General features: G+C 44.1%; 1 protein-coding gene across 3 annotated transcripts in view; it reads right to left on the minus strand.

Annotated features, from left to right (window-relative positions):
- The window catches only part of SPECC1L (sperm antigen with calponin homology and coiled-coil domains 1 like), a 126,976-nt gene extending 110,938 nt beyond the window's left edge, over positions 1–16,038 (minus strand). For 2 of the 3 annotated variants that reach the window (XM_069757549.1, XM_069757524.1), the window contains exon 1: positions 15,919–16,038. The gene's annotated coding sequence lies outside the window, so the exon portion shown is untranslated. Of the gene's footprint in view, positions 1–15,187; positions 15,260–15,918 lie in introns of those variants that run through there. The other variant, XM_069757532.1, reaches the window with a different exon arrangement.
- Between the last annotated feature and the right edge of the window lie 599 nt (positions 16,039–16,637).

Below are 16,637 nucleotides of genomic sequence, written 5' to 3' on the forward strand. Positions count from 1 at the left end.
ACCGAGCGACACTTCGACAGTCCCGGCCCCTCTGCACCTTCCCACCCATCTGATCCCTCGGTCCCATCCACCAGCGCTGGAGCATCCTGGCCGGTTCCATTGCATGAATCTGCTGGTGGGGATATAGCTTTTTCAGTACCCCAACCCCTCTGCTGCTGCCACCTCTAGTACACCTGTGGCTTCGGGGCGCCAGCGGCAGAGGGGTCAGGTAAAGAGTTATGCGCATCCTTCCAGAACTGTCTCAAAGTTTTGTCCGAGCAAATGGCTGCAGGTTTCAATTTAATAAATAAAAGCATACTCGAGTTGCATACACTTCTGCTAACGATGCATTCAGAGGCAAGTCAGTCACCGAACGACACTTTTTTCTGGTCGGTACTCGAGCAAATGGAGAAGCTATCTACTGATCAGCAGATGGAAGTAATGAAAGCCTGCCAGTCTACTCTAGCGCTCATTGCCTCCAAAGCCACCACTTGCCACCCCTCCTGCACCTGCCCCCCTTCAGCCACTACCATCCTCCTGACCTGTACCAGCAACCTGCCCGTGCCCCGTCCCAGCAACCTCACCATTACCCACATCGTGCCCGGTCCCACCATCCAGACCACTACTAGCGTCCCCCCGATGCCCCTTCCCACCATCCAGACCAGTATAAACATCCCTCCCCATACCAGTTCCCAACAACATCTTCCGCACCTCCTCTCCCTGCACACTACCACCAACCTCCTTCACCTGTCATGTCCCAATCCTCTTCTCCACCCATCACCGCTTCTGCCTCCCAATCCTCCCAAACCATCAGCTACACCCCTCCATCTTACCAAATTCCTAACCAACTCCCAGTTTCCTGTCCACCCTTTCACTTACTTTCTCCACCCCTTCACCACTACCTATTGATCCTTCCCCACCACCACATTCCTCTCTCCACACTCCCACTGTCGAAGTGTCCCTATCTGACAGCCCCTCCAGCACTATCTCCACCCCGACCTATTCAAACCTCTAAGTTTTTGGCGCCGCCAAATAAAGTTTATTTTTGTGTTGCCAAAGAAAAGTTTATTTTTGTTTTGTTAAAAAAAAATTGTAATAAAACTGTTTTTAAAACAAATTTGTATTTTCTTTATAAGGTATAGTTAACACTTGGGTTAACCCTGCTGTTCTGTTCGGGTCATAGTGACCCGAACAGACTTTTTGCGGCCCTGTAGATTTTTTTCTGTAAGTCTATAAAACTTGAGACTCCTTGACTTTTCCTCATTTGGGGGGACCTACCTATGAGTATTTTTTTTTTTCCCTTTACTTTTTGCTACACGCAAAAAGTTACACTTGTTGTGTTCGGGTCATAGTGACCCGACATCGTTTTTTACAGCTGTGAGGCCATATTTTCAGTGAAAAAGGAGTTATAACCTCAGTTGGGTCTATTTATTGCATCTACTATTGTATATCAATTGATTTATTTCCTAAATTATTTCAATGGGGTCGTACACGCGCTCTACCGGGGGTATGCATTGAGATCTGCGCACCATAAAAATGGCTTTATATTGATTATTTTTGGTGCGCAGTCTATTCTAAAATGTAGAGTGCATCCGGAGAGATCACTAGGTGTGCACTACACGTGTATATTATGCGCAGAACGGACTGCTCAGAACGCGCTGTCTAAGACTTTTTTTTTTGTAAAGCTGAGCTGTAAAGTCTTGCAAATAATTTTTTTTTGCTAAGTAAAGGTACCGTCACACTAGACGATATCGCTAGCGATCCGTGACGTTGCAGCGTCCTCGCTAGCGATATCGTCCAGTGTGACAGGCAGCAGCGATCAGGCCCCTGCTGTGCTGTCGCTGGTCGGGGAAGAAAGTCCAGAACTTTATTTGGTCGCTGGACTCCCCGCAGACATCGCTGAATCGGCGTGTGTGACACCGATTCAGCGATGTCTTCACTGGTAACCAGGGTAAACATCGGGTAACTAAGCGCAGGGCCACGCTTAGTAACCCGATGTTTACCCTGGTTACCATCGTTAAAGTAAAAAAAACAAACACTACATACTTACCTACAGCCGTCTGTCCCCCGGCGCTGTGCTCTGCACTCCTCCTGTACTGGCTGTGAGCGTCGGTCAGCCGGAAAGCAGAGCGGTGACGTCACCGCTCTGCTTTCCGGCCGCTGTGCTTACACAGACAGTACAGGAGGAGTGCAGAGCACAGCGCTGGAGGACAGACGGCTGTAGGTAAGTATGTAGTGTTTGTTTTTTTTTACTTTTAGGATGGTAACCAGGGTAAACATCGGGTTACTAAGCGCGGCCCTGCGCTTAGTTACCCGATGTTTACCCTGGTTACCGGCATCGTTGGTCGCTGGAGAGCGGTCTGTGTGACAGCTCTCCAGCGACCAAACAGCGACGCTGCAGCGATCCGGATCGTTGTCTGGATCGCTGCAGCGTCGTTTAGTGTGACGGTACCTTAAGTCTGTCTTCCTGGCTTATCTGCTTGTTTTCAGAAGGGTTCTTATCTTCTCTGCTCTTATCAGTACACATCTGCTAGCCCAGACATGTCACCTTTCAGTTTCTTTGGAGAGCAGCTGTGTGCTTCTACCCCCATGGCCTCTTCCGGCATCAAAAGAAAAAGATGCAGCTATTGCCCTTCTACTTGTGACAACAAGACGAGTATAACATGTTCTGGCTGTAAAACATTTCTATGCAAAAATCATGTGTATTGTTTTTCATGCAAGAATCTGTAAATTTATATGATCATGTAGATATATTCACATTGTAATGTTTATTATCTTTAATTTTTTATCACAAAATGTTTGATTTGGTTTTTTTTTTTGTTTGTTTTTTACAAAATATGTGTAGTTTTCTATTTTCGTTTTGCTCATTGGATGGATCTGTTTTTTCAGAATAAAAACAAAAAAAAAAAAGATTTCTAGTTCATTTTTCTTTTTTTTTTTTTTTTACTACCAAACATGTTCACAAACAGTCTAGTAAGCAAAAAGTATAAAAAAAAATGGAGTTAGAGTGTCTAAAATCAAGGTTTAATAAGCCGGGCCATAGTGACCCGGAACACTACAAGTGTATAGTAAATGCAAACAAAACAGCAGGGTTAAACAAGGTTTATTGGTTAGAGGTAAAATACTTTGGGTAGAACCCAAACAGGTACACAACTTGGGTAAAAGAAAGTAATATACTTTGGGTAGAACCCAAATAGGTACACAACTTGGGTAAAAGATGATAATATACTTTGGGTAGAACCCAAACAGGTACACAACTTGGGTACAATATGGTAAAATATGGTTACAAGGTCAAAGACAAATTGTTCAAACTCTCTCATCCAGCCAGTCTATTCTTCCTTCCGGCGAAAAAGTATTCTGCGAATTGGTCCCTAATTTGGAAAACTGTCACAGAACTTCTATACGTAATGTTGTTATAATCAGCCAAGGTGGTTTCTTTAGAGTGGTCCTCAATGGAAATCTGTTAATTGGATATCACATAATTGTGCAGGACAACACAAGCTTTCACCACCTCGTCAACAGTGTCTGTGTTCAAGTTTATAAAGTTTATAGATGTCAGTAGAACTCTCCATTTGGCGGTCAAAATCCCAAAAGCGCACTCCACCGTTCTCCGTGAATGTGCGAGGCGGTAGTTAAATTCTTTTAGTTTGGGTTAATCGACGGCTGGAGTAGGGTTTCAGCAGATGTTCTGACAGCTGGAAGGCTTCATCCCCAACACAAACAAAAGACATTGGTGGCCCAGAGGTTTCAGGCAGTGGTCTTGGGGGGGGGGGGGGGGGTGAAATTGAAAGGTGTGTCCATACAAATGACGCCACATTGCGGACAGTTTGAAAACTTGGGAATCATTTGAGGGGCCATATGCCCCAATATCCACCACTACAAATTTGTACTCCGCATCGGCGATGGCCATCAGCACAATGGAAAAGTACTTTTTATAGTTAAAATATTCTGATCCCGAACCAGCCGGTTTCACAATACGGATGTGTTTCCCCGTCCACCGCGCCCAAGCAATTGGGAAACTGACACACTTGCTGGAATTTCTGGGCTACTTCCAACCAACTCTCCATTGTGGGATGTGGTATAAATTCATCGTGCAAAGAGTCCTACAGCGCACGGCAAGTGTGCTTCACAATTCCGGAGATGGTGGAAATTCCCAGTGTGAACTGGAAATGTAGTGACAAAAGGGATTCTCCAGTAGCAAGGAATCTGAACAAAAGCAAGGCAGAAATTACTACAAAATCAAATTACAATCAGTTAAAGTGTACTACAGGAGTACATACAATAAAAATGGCTTACCGAAGAATGACCATCAGACGCTCGGCCGGTGAAATAGAGAATCGGCAATACGTATCACTCCTTCGGATGAGATGTTCAATTCGGTCCACCAATAGATCAAAGTTCTCCACTTTTATCCGCACATATGAGAAAAATTTCTCTGGGTCTCCTCGTAACTCCATGTACAGTGTAGGAAACACCCCACGTGTCATTCTCTGTGCGGTGATGGGGTGGATCTACAAACAGCGTCGGCGCAGTCCCATGATGCGTTGTCTCTCTCGCCCCTTCTCCAGAACAATTGCTTTCAAGCGATTCGCCTCCACAATGAAATCCACGTTGTTCTGCAGAATATTCACAATAACGACATCCATCTTGCTCTCCAAACCCTTGCTCCTCTCCAATCTGTGACTGATGGGGTGTAGGAAGAATGTATATATAGTTTTGAGGGGGCCAATCACATTTTGGAGCCTCCCAGGGGCATTCTTAAAAACCGGATCCGTCAAAAACCGGATGGAAAAACGGACTAAACGGATGCCAACCGGATGGGATGGATCCGGTTTAACGCCGGATCCGGACATCGGATCCGTTAGAAAACCGGATCCATCCCATCAGGTTTTCACAAATTACGCCGCATCCGGCACTGTGGCGCGACGCTGGAATCAGCATGGCGCGAAAAGACTGATGTGTGAAACTAGTCTAATGATCCAAATCCCTTAGATCACCTAATGACACCTCTACACAAAAGGGAGGGGGGAGTCGTTTCCATCCCTGTTGAGATGCCAAAGGATGATGGAACTTCTGAGACACAAATAGGGCATTTTTAAGTACCGTAATACAACTCCTTTAAAGAATCGATTCTGACAAAAATTGTATCCCCCTAAAGCTTTTGAAATATGCATGTCAAGTATTGAAGTTGTATTTAAAAAAAAATTAAATAAAACCTTACTCATCACACTCACATGAGGAACCCTCACATGATACAGAAGAAGACCGAATCGGCACTGGAAATTGGAGACAGCGATCAGTAATAATTTTATACATATTTAGAAAGGTTTAGGAAATAACATTTTTTGACACAGTGCTTCTTTAAAGCATGCATCCTCTTGATTCTTCAACTCAGCTGGCATATAAGAGGTCAATCGTTTCAACATCTGCACAATTAGAAAATAATATGCCAAGCATAAGCTCATATATCCAGAAGGGATCTCAGTAGTGCAAGTGGTCATTCACTTCTTATATAACAGATTACAACATAACATGCATGACAAGCTCAGCCTGAGACCCGACAGGTTTTACTAGTATTCTAGAAATAATAAAAATGAAAAGCGCAGCAACTCTGATTTACGGTATTTGGTGTTTCAAATTCTCGAATGTTTCAAGATCTCTGATTGCTATCAGTGAATGGATTCATTCAGGAACTGACAACTGATCCTAATCCAGAACTAGTCACGCAATGCACAGCTTACAAAGTCTTCGCTTCCTCTTCAAATTAGCCATCCACAAATATCACAGGATCATGGCGATTAATTCAACCACAAATTTGCAAAACTTTACATTAGCAGATTGATTAATCTCTTCACTGTATGGTACATTAATAGAAATATGGATAAAAATACAGACTATGTATGGGTGTCTTTACAACCTCAGACTGAGAATGATAAAAACTGTAAAATATACATATTTTGGGTTTACAGGAGGACTATGACTTTTTAAGATCACCAGGAGAAACAAGACAATTGGTGTACAAACATTAAAAGGGGTGGCCAATACTGGACAACCCCTTATTAATGGCCCAGGATGCTATAAACAAGCCCACTACCACAGTAAAGCGAACCTTTCAGTGGAATCCACTCACAGGTTTGCCGTGACGTGGCAGTGGGCTTATACATTCTGATCAAAATATTTTAGGGAATTTATTACTTAAACACATGTACGTGAAAATCAATCATATTTTCAATTGGGTCTCATTAAAAATGTTAAACAGTTTGGCTTTTATGGGATCTTTGCTTGCACATTCAACTTTCATGTGGTCTGTGGTCATAAATCAGGTGCAAGAAGCTCAGAAATACACAGATAAGAGTTACTTAAGGTACCGTCACACTCAGCGACGCTGCAGCGATATAGACAACGAGCCGACCTAAGCTAGATCGCAGGAGCGTCGCCGTTTAGGTCGCTGTAGAGACGTCAAACACACCAACTCCAGAACGATGCAGGAGCGATCCAGTGACGTAACGGCGACTCACTTCTCGTTCTCGCTGGTTGTTAGCTCCATGTCAAACAGCCGGAGTGTATCGATCCGACACACATCTAGGGGCCCTATGCTCGTTGCTGGCGTCGTTGCTTTTGATGTCAAACATGACGATACACGCCGACCTGGCGACGAAATAAAGTTCTGGACTTCTAGCTCCGACCAGCGATGGCACAGTGGGATCCAGATCACTGCTGCGTGTCAAACACAACGAGATCGCTATCCAGGATGCTGCAACATCACGTATTGTTGTCGTTCTCTTTGCAAAGTTGCCGAGTGTGACGGTACCTTTACTGTCCATCAATGGTGAGCTGAACATTGGACTCTAAGGCTGAGCGCACACAGTGGGTTTTTAGGCATTTTTTCAGGGCAGAAATGGGCTAAAAATGCTATGGAAATGTCCGCTGCATTTCCGCAACTCCCTGCCGCAGGTAAAAACGCATGCGGAATTCGCATGCGTTTTCCAGCAAAACACGAGCGTTTTTAGCTTTCAGAAAGATTGCGTTTTCCAAGCGATTTGAAGCATCGCTTGGAAAAGTGATTGACAGGTTGGTCACACTTGTCAAGCACAGTGTTTGACAAGTGTGACCAACTTTTTATTATTGATGCTGCCTATGCAGCATCAATAGTAACAGACAGAATGTTAAAAATAATTTAAAAAAAAAAAAAAAATATGGTTATTCTCACCTTCTGACAGCCCCCGATCTCCTCAGTGGCGCTCCGGTACGTTGCGTTCCCAGGGATGCTTTGAGCAAAGGACCTTTGTGACGTCGCGGTACGTCATCTCAGGTGATTTGCGCAATGCATCCCTGGGAACGGAAACCGCCGCGTGCACCGCTGAGAGGCGGGAGGACACCGGGGGCCATCAGAAGGTAAGTATATCCCTATTTTTTATTTTAATTCTTTTTTTTTTAGAGGAATATTATACCCAGGGCCTGGAGGAGAGTCTCCATCCGCACATGAAGCGCTCACTTTAAGCATGGTGGGCATAGCCACATGCGTAAAGTGAGCGTTTCAATGCAATCCTATGGCGGCGGAATCGCCGCAATTCCGCAGAAATAGTGAACATGCTGCGGATTTTATCGCTATGTGATTCCGCAGTGGGAAAATCCGCAGCATGGGCACAGCAACTGCGGAATACCAAAGGATTGCATGGGAATTAATTTTTTTAAGCGTTTCCACTGCAGCAAAAAAAGCATAAAAAAGGCAACGTGGGCACACAGCCTTATGCAAGCTAATTCAATGACAATTCTGAAATGCTGTGCAGATGATCAGCAATTTCCTTTGAGTATTTGCAGTGCGTTTTTTTCTGCAGCATGTCAATTCTTTGTGCATTTCTGCAGCATTTTTCACCCATCGACTTCAACTGAGTCAGTCAAATCCACAGCAAAAACGCAGGTATAAAAATGTTTGCTGCGGATTTGCTGAGTTTTTGTTTGTGTTTTATCGGCTTCCTATGGTGTTTCTCATGCTGTCATTGTGTGACAGCGTGGGAAATACCGGTGCAATGTTTCGTATCAGCGGTAACACTACCGCGGATAAGACCGTCGGTCAGAGCGCTGAGGGATCATGCTGTCAGATGTCATGCTGTCAGATGTCAGTGTGACCCCACAGCTGTGACCCGCAGCGGTGACCTGTGGTAAAAAGCTTACCGCAGGTCAGCAGGCGTGGGCTCATGAGACTACTGCTCCCCTCAGGTTACATCTGCTGTCACTGGTAACAGTGACAGCAGGTGCGGCTGATGGGAGATGTAGTATTAACTGTCGGTGCCTGTGTTCACCATTGAAAAAAAAAAAAAGTAAATTGAACACATATACATTCAAATAAAGATACATTAATCTCACCTAACACCAAATCCCCGATGGCCTCGACTCCTTGAAAAAAAATAATAAACCAATATATACTCACCTGTCCACGTATTCCTGAGTGTCTCACGGCGATCTCACGTGGGAGATGTGACTGCTCTACCCTACCGCCAGCGATACTCTGCGGGAGCGATTACCTCCTGTCAGGGTATCACTGAGCTGCAGTGAGAGACTTCACCGGAGTTCATCCGCAGCTCCCACTTACGCCACCGTTGTGTGAGAACTTTCTCATGCAGCAGTGGTGCCGTAAGGGAGATCACCAAAGCTGATCAGCTGATGAACTCCGGTCACCTTTCTCACTGAAGCTCAGTGCTATACACTGTGGGAGCGATTACAGTGTATCTCCGGCTGTCTTTGAGAGCAGTCACATCAGTGACTGCTCTCAAAGTGATCAGGATCATCATGGGACCATATGGATTATCTTCTCTGCAGAAGGTGAGGAATACTGTGGTTTATTATTTCATTTTTGTTACAGGAGACGTTTCGGTGGATTAGGCGTTTGGTGAGTATGGTTTAATTAACATTTATTAAAGGAGTCTGTGTCATTATTTCAAATAAAGGACTTTATTCTGGGTGTCTGTGTTTTTCTACAATAGCACCAGGGTTACTAATAGATAGGTGTCTTATAGACGCCTCTCCACTATCAACCAGTGGGCTTGAGGTCACCTGACAGTAAAAAGGTGACATTAACCCCACAAATATGAACAACACTTGCCACCGCTACAGGGCAAGTGGGATGAGCGAGGCTAAGCGTCAGATTTGTCAAATTTTATAGATGCGCCATTTCAAGGGCGGCTGAGAGCTGATGTTTTTAGTCTGGGAGGGTCCAATATCCATGGCCCCTTCCTAGGCTATTAATATCAGCCTGCAGCTGTCTGCCTAGCCTTTGCTGGTTAGATTTTATAGGGGGGCCCCATGTCAATTTTTTTCTGGGGTCCCCTTGTAAACTGGCCAGAAAAAACTAAGCAAACGGCTGTGAGCCGATATTATTGTGCTAATCAATCATACTGTCCGTCGGGCCGATCGTTTGCGACGGCCCGTACCGACGGACTAGTGTGAAAGTAGCCTTATGCGTAGATTTTCTACATAGAATTGTATTAGATGCAGAAAATATGCCGGTAAAAAACGTTCATGTGTGTTTTTACTGCGGTTTGGCTGCAGAAAACTAGTGTCACAAACGGGATAACATGTAAAAAAATAAATAAAAAAATCACGCACTCAAAAACAATGAAAAAAATACGCAAATAACCTAGTTTACGCAGTAGGCGCAGAAATGCTGCAACATCAAAAACTTACAAAATACGCATTGTGCGAATGTAGCCCAAGACAAAGATTGTTCCCTTCCTATTAGATTTCTACCTTTGCTGCAGTTCGCTCTGAATAAGAAATAGAAATCAAAACACTGTACTCACCTTCTTTATGTCTACCATCAAGTCTCTGCCGCCACTCCCGCAGTCTGTCATTGGCTGCGGCGCCAACATTACACCCATAGTGCAATAGCCAATCAGTTAGCTCGGTACACATTTGTAGAGATGCTGAGCTCACTGATTGGATGCTGCGTTGTCAACACAACATTAACTCCAACACAAAACACTGGGAAAAACAGCAGAGACATCGTTTGACATAGGGAAGACGGGTACAGCGAAACTTTATTTTTATTTTTTTATAGCAAACTGCTGCAATGGGAGAAAAGTAATTGAAAGGGAACAAATCCTTTAACTTATACCGCAGGCAGCAATAGACAGTACAACACATAGGATATAGAAGGCAAACTGTGTACCTTTTTTACTGCAATCCAATTGTAAAGTTTATTTTCAGTGACAAATACACGGTCATCAGAAAAAAATAATAATTATCCCCCCAAAAATAGACAAGATTTGGATGTCCATGCCTTTTTCTACAGTTAAGTTCTAAAAGCATATTATAATTTTATTCAATATATAAAGCTATGCACAATGTTTTGGTTCATCTCATCTTATACACAAAAGAAAATAAATAAAAGTTTAAGAAGTCATGTTTCCGATAACAATAATAACTCCAGCTCAATATGCAAAAAAAATAAACAGTCCTGATCCAGTTCTGTTGACAGAAAAGTGCAAAGTTAGAGCTCTCAGAATATGACAACCAATCAGAAAAAAAATATAAGAAGCAAAATGTAAAAAGTGATTTTTCTTGCACAAAAGTGGTAAAGCAAAAAACACTGTAATTGTGTTGACCCGCAGAGTAAAGTTAACCTGCAGTGTTGAGCGAACGCTGCAGTTTCGTCAGGGCGGTGAAACGCTCGTCGAGGTGCATCCCAGCATCCCCATACCCCATCCACCATGGCTACATGTAATTTCAGTCTGTAACTTACTGCTACATTATTGGATATATTTTGCATTCAGGATCTGGTATATCGGTACTATATTTATATGACACTAGGACTTGTGACTGATCTTATCTTGTTATTGAGGTGCAATTGTATGACTTTAGTCCTCTGCATCACTGTGTCTTATATACATATATAAGTACCTACTGGTGATTCATTAGTTATTTCTACATATGCTCTGTAGCTGCATTTTTATTATTGTAATACCTTGGCCATGATTTATACTGTCACACTGTTATATGGACATTGGGAATCTTTACTAGGCATATCTGATTGATCATAGACACTTTCTCTTGATCGTCTGTTACACAGACGATACGTGGGTCCGTCCCCTGGGGTCTATTGTCTGCTCTCTATTTCTTCGTTTCTTGTCCCAAGTAATTGTAGCCCTTTTTCATTATTGATTTGTCATTTTTAGCATGACTTTTGTAATAAAATTAACATTTTTCATACTTTTTTTGATCAATTACTCCTTTTTTTCGCTTTTGGTGCGTGATCGAATACTATGTCCGAGTCCCCAGGGCTCCGTGTCTCACTCCTGTTTGACAGTCGCAACACATACAGAGATTTCCTAACAAACTGGCACCAGCCGCAAGAAATGCAGCCAAGGGGACTCGAATGTAGTATTTGAGCAAGCCGAAGATATTCTGTTAGTACCCGAGCATGCTCTGATAACACCTTATCCGAGCACCATTGTTCAACACTAACTTGTGAATTACGGTATATTGCAGTTAACACTGCAAAAAAAAAAATTTAAAAACAATCCAGATATATTCGTTTTGTTCATGCCTCCTACCAAATAAATGAAAAAAGTGACCTCATCTATCTACTGTAGTTATGAGTGATGAAAATAGTGGGAATAAAAAGTGCAAAAGTAGCCATCACATACATCCGGTGGAAGTCCGAGCTGCTGCTCTCACTTCCTCTTGATCTATATGATACGTCCGAAGGCAGGAAGAGTGAAGCCAAAGCGGATTGGTTGCAGGGATTGAGTGACAGGAGAACCAGTGCCGACAGACAAAACACTCATCCTGAAAAAAAAAAACAAGCCCTCAAACCACTAGGTACTAAAAAATAAGAAAAAGTTAAAGAGGATGCCCACTACTTTTACACTGATGACCTATCCTTATTGATTGGCAGGGGTCTGAGACCAGGCACCCCCACCAATCAGCTGTTATAGGTGTTGGCTGGCCCGGAAGTACTCCTTTGCCGAGCTGGTCCATCTTCTGATAGTGGCCGCTGCAGAGTAATAAGGCCTCTTTCACACTTACGTATTTGAGCTCCCGTCGAAATCCGTCGATTTTTGAAAAAACAGGATCCAGCAAATTTTTCTGCTGGATCCTGTTTTTTCTCATAGACTTGTATTAGGCTACTTTCACACATCAGGTTTTCAGTGTCAGGCTAAATCCGGCGAATGTTGGAAAAACTGGATCTAGCACAGATTGTGAAAAACTGATGCGACGAATCCGTTTTTTTGACGGATCCGGCTAGCATATCTAGATTATTGGATGAAAAAATTTTTTTGAGCATGCTCAGTTTAAAATACCGGATCAGGCCGCCGGATCAGCCTTTTTCCGGATCCGGCACCTTCCGGCTCCCATTCTAGAAAATAGCCGGAAGCGCGGGATCCAGCGCTTCAGGCTTTTTCGCCGGAGACAAAAACGTTGCTATGGACGTTTTTTCAAGAAACCAGAAGCGGCAGATTTGCCGGATCCAGCGAAAACCGGACGAAATGCAGTGTCATCCAGTGCAATCCGGCACTAATACAAGTCTATGGGAAAAAAACATGATCCGGCGGCAACATTCGCCTGATCCTGTTTTTTTGAAAATTAGCCGGATTTAGCCTGACACTGAAAACCTGATGTGTGTAAGTAGCCTAAGCGACGGATTGTGACGGATGGCCATCAGTTTCATCCATCGTGCACTGGATCCGTCGGAAAATTGCTGTCCGTCGGGCGGAGAAAACGTACAGAGGAACGTTTTTTCTGTACGTCGGAAAATCGCTCAGTGACGCTGACTGTCAAAAGCAGGAATCCAGCGACGGGTTCCGTCTTTTAAAACTGAGCATGTGTGGAAGAATTTCCAGTCAGGGAAATTCTTTCACGCTCTCTCTTTTCACTATTGATGCTGCCTGTGCAGCATCAATAGTAACAAGATCTAATGTTAAAAAAATATATATATATATATTCTCACCTTCCAGCGTCCCGCACAGCGTTACCGATGCTCGCGATGCTCCCGGCAGCTGGCGTTCCCAGTAATGCATTACGAAATGACCCAATGGCATCGCGGTCTCACGAGACAGCCACGTCATCAGAGGTAATTGCACACAAGGCATTACTGGGAACGGGAGCATTGGTAAGGCTGCACGGGACGCCGGAAGGTAAGAATATTGCGATTTTTTATTATTTTTAACCTGGGTTGTGTTGTGTATGTGTTTTTTCGCAGCGGAAAACCGCTGCGAAGATGCATACACAACAGGTGCACATAGCCTCAACGGGTCCGTCAGAAAAACGGGCCCAGTGCACCCATTTTTTACAATTCTGTTCAGGACCCGTCTTTTCAACATTTTGACGGATCCTGTGCAGATTGTAAAAAAGGAAGTGTGAAAGAGGCCTAATTCACATCTGCCTCATACTGATTTGAATAGGAGTCGGATATGCAGTACCAAGCCCTGGCCACTACCAGAAGTAGGTGCAACTCGGCGAGTACTTCCGGCAGGCAGCCGCTGCCAACACACTTATCAGCAGGGTGATGGAGCCCTGGCCGATCAGACATTGATGACCTATCCTAAGGCCAGCAATGTAAAGTAGTGGACAAGCTTTTAAAGGCTTCTGGAACATGACAAAAAAGTGAAAAAAATGGGTGGTCATAAAGGCTAAAACTGTCTGCTACGGGAAAGGGTGAAATAGGTTGTCAAAGGCTACGTTCACACTTTCATCTTCTGGGCTCCGTCGCAATCCGTCGTTATGGGCAAAAAACGCCTCCTGCAAATGTGCTTGCAGGATGCGTTTTTTTGCCCATAGACTTGCATTAGCGACGGATCGCGACAGATGGGCACACGTCGCATCCGTCGTGCGACGGATCCGTCGTGTTTTGGCGGACGCGACGCACAAAATAACATTCAATGTAACTTTTTTTTGTGCGACGCGGCCGGAACTCCGCCCCCTCCTCCCCGCTCATCACAATGGGCAGCGGATGCATTGTAAAACTGCATCCGCTGCCCACGTTGTGCTACATTTAGCACAACGTCCGTCGGTACGTCGGGCCGACGGTTTGCAACGGCCCCGTACCGATGGAAGTGTGAAAGTAGCCTAAGACTGTAACATTGATGACTCATCCTTAGAACATGCTGACGATGGCACTGGCCAGTGTCAGGACAAGGGCTGCGAGTTGGTAAGGCTGGGTTCACATTGCGTATTTGGCGTCCGTTAGACGGTCTACGTTACACCACGGCATAACGCGGTGTAACGCAGTCCGTTAACGCCGCCATTAAGTCCTATGGCGGACGCATTGCTAGCGCACGCCCACAATGGGCATGCGCTAGCGATGTGCCGTCATTGAGTGACAGACCCTGGGATGTGGGCTGCAGCGTTTCCGGGTCCGTCACTGCTAGTGCAGATGCAGATGCTCTATCTGCGCTAGCGCGCTGACATATCGGCACTTGCGTTAACAGCAGCCCGTTAACGCAATGTGAACCCGGCCTAAGCCAAACTTCCGACTCCACAGCACTGGTCACTAGTGAGCATGAACATAAAGTGCAGCACAGATTCATCTCAGCTAAAAGCCGAGATCCTTACATAAGGAACAGAACAAACATTTATAGAACATTTCATAACTTTCCCAAATTCTTATGTAACTATTTATAGCACATATATTTTAGGAGTCAGACTGTCCACTTTACACCAACCCCACCAAAATGGACACCAACTCTGACTCCACAGCCCTGGTATCAGTAGAAGTAACGCTGTGTGTGCAGGCTTGCAGAACAAAGTTAAAGTGTGAATAATAATGCACAGTGAACACAGTAAAAAAGTAAAACAGCACTGCGGTCCCTGGGAATCTACTGTATGTCAGTGGCAGAGGTATAACTAGTGGCAAGGGCAAAAATATCATTAGCGCAACCTGGGGCCTGTGAGGTAAGGAAGCCCAGGTCCAATTCCAAAGCAAGTGAAATTATCTATTATGACGAACAATTGGGATGCAAAGTGCCCATGTATTGTTTTTGCACAAGGAACCTTTTTCTGCCCGTCTCCACTGTTGTCTAGGGACACTGGCTCTGGGAAATGTCCCAGTGAAGCATGAAGCCCCCCATACTCCAGATACCAAAGGGATAGTGATGACGGCGAGCAGCAGCTGCAACAACACGTCCAACAGACAGGAGGGCAACCATCAGCTAAAATACCACAGCTCATCTGCAGAGAACAAGACTGAACAAGAAAAAGACAATCATACCACTACTACCCAGCCGCTGACATAACCGGGCAAGTCCAGATGTCCCCCTGATGCCAGGCATCGAGATATGGCACAATCAAAGCAGAAAGAAAACACTTCAGACAACTCCCATCCACAATGAGGCCTGTTCCTAATTACAGACACTTCCAATTATTATGGAACCGCAGCTATGTGATGTCCTAGTCTGTCTGCCAGCATGTATGGAGCCCGTGTGTGCAGTCAGACCCCACTATACGGGTCGTCATTGGAGATATTGGCTGTTACTATATATACACATAGATGTTTTAGTACTATGTAGTGTTTAATTATATATGCGCGTGTAAATATATATATATATACACATACATACACACACTGGGGTGCATATATCATTAAACACTACATAGTAATAAAATATATGTATATTATATAATATCAATCATCACATAGTAATAATATATATATATATATATATATCTTCATGTGGGTATATATATATAATATCAATCATCACATAGTAATAATATATATATATCTTCATGTGGGTATATATATGCATGCATATATATATATATATTAAATATGCACATACATATATACATACTGAAGTGCCTGCAGTGACTAGGACACGTCCACCCGGCATGCACTGCACCGTCTGTGGTACATGGTATAACGCAAGCTGGGTGTCCGAGGCGTTGGATGCACAGGCAATGACAATTCCAGACAACACAACATTTGGGCGGTGTACGTACGGTGTTCATCCCTTGTCCCGAATGTGAAGCGACTCCGGAGCTCTGGGTCGGGAGAGGTCCCGGGAGCACTTCCGGTTCCGGAGCTCACGGACTTCTACAAGACACGGCGGCGAATAAGCATAGCGCATGCGTATTAGTCCTAGCCGTAGCTTGCTGGTCTTGCCCATGTCCCGCCGGGAGCATTACATTGCGCATGCTCTGATAACGGATCGGCTGAAGTGATGAAGAAGGTCATGTGCGTGCTGCACGATTAATCCGATTCCGCGCGGTTCCCTTCATGTGTAATGAGTGATGTGCAGAGTCAGTAAAACTAAGCTGAAAATTTGCATAAAGAACTGCAAAAATGCCTAGTGTGAACTTCGCCTAAGAGGTAAACATGTCAGAAAACGCCAGCATTTTTATCCTAAGGGTATGTTCACACGTTCAGGATTTCCATCCTTTTTTTTTTCAGGACTGTTTTTTTTAAAAAACTGCAGCTCTTGGCAGAAAACGCAGGTCCTTTTTTTGGTCCTTTTTTGTCCTTTTTTGATGCGTTTTTTGATCCTTTTTTTTTATGCAGTTTTCTAACCCTAACCCTACCCCTACCCCTATTCTAACCTTAGTGAAAAAAAAAAAAAAAAAATTCTTAATTTTTTTATTGTCCCTACCAATGGGGGTGACAAAGTGGGGGGGGTGTCATTTACTATTTTTTTATTTTGATCACTGAGATAGGTTATATC

Source organism: Ranitomeya imitator, chromosome 1 (assembly GCF_032444005.1).
Source record: "Ranitomeya imitator isolate aRanImi1 chromosome 1, aRanImi1.pri, whole genome shotgun sequence".
Lineage (NCBI taxonomy): Eukaryota > Metazoa > Chordata > Amphibia > Anura > Dendrobatidae > Ranitomeya > Ranitomeya imitator.